We start from the raw sequence: 6,731 nt of genomic DNA on the forward strand, positions 1-6,731 counted from the left end.
CTGAGATAATCCACTTCCCAATTGTCTATACCTGGGATATGGACTGCAGAGATTAGACAGGAACTAGATTCCGTCCATGCAAGTATCCGAGATACTTCTTTCATAGCTAGAGGACTGTGAGTCCCAGCTTGATGATTGACATATGCCACGGTTGTGACATTGTCTGTCTGAAAACAAATAAACGATTCTTTCTTCAGAAGAGGCCAAAACTGAAGAGCTCTGAGAATTGCACGGAGTTCCAAAATATTGATTGGTAATCTTGCCTCTTGAGATTTCCAAACCGCCTGCACTGTCAGAGATCCCCAGACAGCTCCCCAACCTGAAAGACTCACATCTGTTGTGATCACAGTCCAGGTTGGACGAACAAAAGAGACCCCTGAACTAAACAATGGTAATCTAACCACCAAGTCAGAGAAAGTCGAATATTGGGATTTAAGGATATTGATTGTGATATCCTTGTATAATCCCTGCACCATTGGCTCAGCATACAAAGCTGAAGCGGTCTCATGTAAAAACGAGCAAAGGGGATCACGTCCAATGCTGCAGTCATGAGGCCAAAAACCTCCATGCACATAGCTACTGAAGGGAATGATTGAAACTGAAGGTTCCGACAAGCTGAAACCAATTTCAGACGTCTTTTGTCTGTTAGAGACAAAGTCATGGATACTGAATCTATTTGGAATCCTAAAAAGGTTACCCTTGTCTGAGGAATCAAGGAACTTTTTGGTAAATTGATCCTCCAACCATGCTCTTGAAGAAACAACACTAGTTGATTTGTGTGAGATTTTGCAGAATGTAAAGACTGAGCAAGTACCAAGATATTGTCCAAATAAGGAAACACAGCAATATCCCACTCTCTGATTACAGAGAGTAGGGCACCGAGAACCTTCGAAAAGATCCTTGGAGCTGTTGCTAGGCCAAAAGGAAGAGCAACAATTTGGTAATGCTTGTCTAGAAAAGAGAATCTCAGGAACTGATAATGATCTGGATGAATCGGAATATGAAGATCTGCATCCTGTAAATCTATTGTGGACATATAATGCCCTTGCTGAACAAAAGGCAGAATAGTCCTTATAGTCACCATTTTGAATGTTGGTATTCTTACATAATGATTCAAAATCTTTAGATCCAGAACTGGTCTGAAAAAATCCTCTTTTTTTGGAACAATGAACAGATTTGAATAAAACCCCAGACCCCGTTCCGGAAAGGGAACTGGCACAATTACCCCGGATAACTCCAGGTCTGAAACACACTTCAGGAAAGCCTGAGCCTTCACTGGTTTCACTGGAATGCGTGAGAGAAAGAAACTTCTCACAGGCGGTCTTACCTTGAAACCTATTCTGTACCCTTGAGAAACAATGTTCTGGATCCAATGATTTTGGATTGAATTAATCCAAACATCTTTGAAAAACCTTAGTCTGCCCCCTACCAGCTGCGCTGGAATGAGGGCCGCACCTTCATGCGGACTTGGGGGCTGCTTTTGGTTTTCTAAAAGGCTTGGATTTATTCCATACTGGAGAAGGCTTCCAATTGGAAACCGTTCCTTTAGGGGAAGGGTCAGATTTCTGTTCCGTATTCTGACGAAAGGAACGAAAACGGTTAGGAGCCCAAAATTTAGCCTTAGACTTTTTATCCTGAGGCAAAAAAGCTCCCTTCCCCCCAGTAACAGTTGAAATAATAGAATCCAACTGAGAACCAAATGATTTATTACCTTGGAAAGAAAGAGATAGCAATGTTGACTTAGAAGTCATATCTGCATTCCAAGTTTTAAGCCAAAAAGCTCTTCTAGCTAAAATAGCTAAAGACATATACCTGACATCAATTCTAACGATATAAAAAATGGCATCACAAATGAAATTATTAGCATGTTGAATAAGTTTAACAATGCTATACACATTAGGATCTGGTACTTGTTGTGCTAAAGTTTCCAACCAAAAAGTTGAAGCCGCAGCAACATCAGCCAAATAAATAGCAGGCTTAAGAAGATGACCTGCACATAAATAAACCTCCCTTAGATAAGATTCAAGTTTCCTATCTAAACGATCTTTAAAAGAAGTACTATCTGCCATAGAAGTAGTAGTACGCTTTGCAAGAGTAGAGATAGCCCCATCAACTTTGGGGATCTTTCCCCAAAACTCCAATCTATCAGTTGGCAAAGGGTACAGTTTTTTAAACCTTAAAGAAGGAGTAAATGAAGTACCCAGACTATTCCATTCCCTAGAAATTACATCTGAAATAGCATCAGGAACTGGAAAAACCTCTGGAATAACTACATGAGGTTTAAAAAACGAATTCAAACGTTTACTAGTTTTAATATCAAGAGGTTTAGTCTCCTCCATATCTAATGCAATCAACGCCTCTTTTAATAAAGAACGAATATACTCCATTTTAAATAAATATGAAGTTTTGTCAGTGTCAATATCTGAGGCAGAATCTTTTGAACCAGATAGATCCTCATCAGAGATAGATAAATCAGAATGCTGTCGGTCATTTAAAAATTCATCGAAATTATGAGGAGTTTTAAAAGACCTTTTACGTTTATCAGAAGGTGGTAAAACAGACAAGGCCTTCTGAATAGAATTAGAAACAAATTCTCTCACATTAACAGGAATATCCTGAACATTAGATGTTGAAGGAACAACAACAGGTAATGGATTATTACTAATGGAAATATTATCTGCTTTAGAAAGTTTATCATGACAACTAACACAAACTACAGCCGGAGGAACAGTTACCACAAGTTTACAACAAATGCACTTAGCTTTGGTAGAACCGACATCAGGCAGCAGAATTCCAGTAGTAGATTCTGAAACAGGGTCAGCATGGGACATCTTACAATATGTAATAAAAAAAACAACATATAAAGCAAAATTATCAATTTCCTTATATGACAGATTCAGGAATGGGAAAAAATGCAAACAGAATAAGCCTCTGCAAACCAGAAGCAAAAAGAAATAATGACTTAAATAATGTCAAAATCTGGTGCCAAGTATGACGCCCAAACTGACAAATATTTTTTTTTGGCGCCAAAAACGTCTGCAACAAACATGAGCATCATAGATGACGCAACTACGTGCAAACTCTCGGCGCCAACTAAGACGCCGGAAATGACGACATAACGTCAACAAACGTAATTCTCGCGCCAAAAAAGTCTTGCTCCAAAAATGACGCAATAAATTATAGCATTTAGCGCTCCCGCGAGCCTAACAGCCCGCAATTTAGAAAGAAAGTCAATTGAAAAAGTTTCAGGTAAGAAATATTTTTTTTTTTATATGCATTTCCCAAAAATGAAACTGACAGTCTGTAAGAAGGAAATAAACTGATTAACCTGAATCATGGCAAATATAAGTATAAAACATATATTTAGAACTTTACATATAAAGTGCCAAACCATTGCTTAGAGTGTCATAAATAAAAGGAAACATACAGGGAGTGCAGAATTATTAGGCAAGTTGTATTTTTGAGGATTAATTTTATTATTGAACAACAACCATGTTCTCAATGAACCCAAAAAACTCATTAATATCAAAGCTGAATAGTTTTGGAAGTAGTTTTTAGTTTGTTTTTAGTTATAGCTATTTTAGGGGGATATCTGTGTGTGCAGGTGACTATTACTGTGCATAATTATTAGGCAACTTAACAAAAAACAAATATATACCCATTTCAATTATTTATTTTTACCAGTGAAACCAATATAACATCTCAACATTCACAAATATACATTTCTGACATTCAAAAACAAAACAAAAACAAATCAGTGACCAATATAGCCACCTTTCTTTGCAAGGACACTCAAAAGCCTGCCATCCATGGATTCTGTCAGTGTTTTGATCTGTATACCATCAACATTGCGTGCAGCAGCAACCACAGCCTCCCAGACACTGTTCAGAGAGGTGTACTGTTTTCCCTCCTTGTAAATCTCACATTTGATGATGGACCACAGGTTTTCAATGGGGTTCAGATCAGGTGAACAAGGAGGCCATGTCATTAGATTTTCTTCTTTTATACCCTTTCTTGCCAGCCACGCTGTGGAGTACTTGGATGCGTGCGATGGAGCATTGTCCTGCATGAAAATCATGTTTTTCTTGAAGGATGCAGACTTCTTCCTGTACCACTGCTTGAAGAAGGTGTCTTCCAGAAACTGGCAGTAGGACTGGGAGTTGAGCTTGACTCCATCCTCAACCCGAAAAGGCCCCACAAGCTCATCTTTGATGATACCAGCCCAAACCAGTACTCCACCTCCACCTTGCTGGCGTCTGAGTCGGACTGGAGCTCTCTGCCCTTTACCAATCCAGCCACGGGCCCATCCATCTGGCCCATCAAGACTCACTCTCATTTCATCAGTCCATAAAACCTTAGAAAAATCAGTCTTGAGATATTTCTTGGCCCTGTCTTGACGTTTCAGCTTGTGTGTCTTGTTCAGTGGTGGTCGTCTTTCAGCCTTTCTTATCTTGGCCATGTCTCTGAGCATTGCACACCTTGTGCATTTGGGCACTCCAGTGATGTTGCAGCTCTGAAATATGGCCAAACTGGTGGCAAGTGGCATCTTGGCAGCTGCACGCTTGACTTTTCTCAGTTCATGGGCAGTTATTTTGCGCCTTGGTTTTTCCACACGCTTTTTGCGACCCTGTTGACTATTTTGAATGAAACGCTTGATTGTTCGATGATCACGCTTCAGAAGCTTTGCAATTTTAAGAGTGCTGCATCCCTCTGCAAGATATTTCACTATTTTTGACTTTTCTGAGCCTGTCAAGTCCTTCTTTTGACCCATTTTGCCAAAGGAAAGGAAGTTGCCTAATAATTATGCACACCTGATATAGGGTGTTGATGTCATTAGACCACACCCCTTCTCATTACAGAGATGCACATCACCTAATATGCTTAATTGGTAGTAGGCTTTCGAGCCTATACAGCTTGGAGTAAGACAAGATGCATAAAGAGGATAATGTGGTCAAAATACTCATTTGCCTAATAATTCTGCACTCCCTGTACTTACCAAAAGACACTCATCTACATAAAGTAGATAGCCAAACCAGTACTGAAACGAGAATCAGTAGAGGTAATGGTATATAAGAGTATATCATCGATCTGAAAAGGGAGGTAGGAGAAGAATCTGTACGACCGATAACAGAGAACCTAAGAAATAGATCCCCGATAGGATGATCATTGTATTCAAAAGGTAATACTCCCTTCACATCTCTCTGTCATTCACTGCACTCTGAGAGGAACCGGGCTTCAGCATGCTGAAAAGCGCATATCAACGTAGAAATCTAGCACAAACTTACTTCACCACCTCCATAGGAGGCAAAGTTTGTAAAACTGAATTGTGGGTGTGGTGGGGGTGTATTTATAGGCATTTTGAGGTTTGGGAAACTTTGCCCCCCCTGGTAGGAATGTATATCCCATACGTCACTAGCTCATGGACTCTTGCCAATTACATGAAAGAAACACACATATTTGTGTTTGTCAATGGCCTAAGAGTAAAACAGTACCCCCCATGTACAGGTTTTATGGGGTTTACAAAAGTTACAGGGCCAAATATGGGATCTGCCCATTTACATGGAAAATTGGCACATTCATTTTCTGGGCCTTTGTCCTCTTTGAGACATTATAGCAGCCCAGGAATGAAAATCACCCCATCATGGCATACCATTTATAAAAGTAGACAACCCAGGGTATTGAAAAAGGACTATGTTTAGTCTTTGTTTGTAGCCACTTAGTCACAACATCTGGCCAAAGGTAATGTTCATATTTTAGTTTTAGTTTATCACAAAAACACTGTTTGCTGTTTATATCATCCTTTTATGTTTTACTGCTATAATACACCCATCTTTGTGTTCAGTGATGACCCATGAGTACAACAATACCCCCTATGCACAGGTTTTATGTGGTTTCAGGAAGTTACAGCGCCCAATATAGGGTCTGCCAATTTGCATGGTAATTTGGCACATTGATTTTATGGACCTTTGTTGCCTTTGAGACAGTATGGCAGTGCAGGAATGAAAATTACCCCACCATGGCATACCATTTGCAAAAGTAGACAACCCAGGGTATTGAAAAAAGACTATGTTTAGTCTTTTTTTGTAGCCACTTAGTCACAAAACCTGGTCAAATATAGTGGTCATATTTTTTTATTTGCTTTTTTCACACAAACACCGCATATTTCTATTTAGATCATCATCCTTATATTTTTTACTGCTATAATACACCCATATCTGTGTTCAGTGATCTCCCATGAGTGCAACAATACCCCCTATGCACAGGTTTTATGTGGTTTTAGGAAGTTACAGGGCCCAATATAGGGTCTGCATAGAAATTTGGCACATTGATATTCTGGACCTATGTTGCCTTTGAGACAGTATGGCAGCCCAGGAATGAAAATTACCCCCCTCATGACATACCATTTGCAAAAGTGGATAATTGAGGATATTCTAAAAGGAGTATTTTAGTTGTTTTGTATAACTTATAATGGCCTTAGAGTGGATGGGCTTAATATATAAAGGGACAGGACAAGGCCAGGGCATTTATGAAGTTAGGAATACAGAATAATAAAATAAAATAAATTAGGAACACATACAGGTTGCTTTCAAATTAAAAGTTTAACTCTGTGTGATATATTCGAAAGCAATTAATGATACAGAGGCCAGGTTGAGAGGGGCAGTCAGGGCAATGGTAACTAGAATCCCTCCTCCCTCCTTTTTTATAGCAGACTCTGCATCTTTTCTGGGGTG

This window comes from Bombina bombina, chromosome 7 (genome assembly GCF_027579735.1).
Source record: "Bombina bombina isolate aBomBom1 chromosome 7, aBomBom1.pri, whole genome shotgun sequence".
Lineage (NCBI taxonomy): Eukaryota > Metazoa > Chordata > Amphibia > Anura > Bombinatoridae > Bombina > Bombina bombina.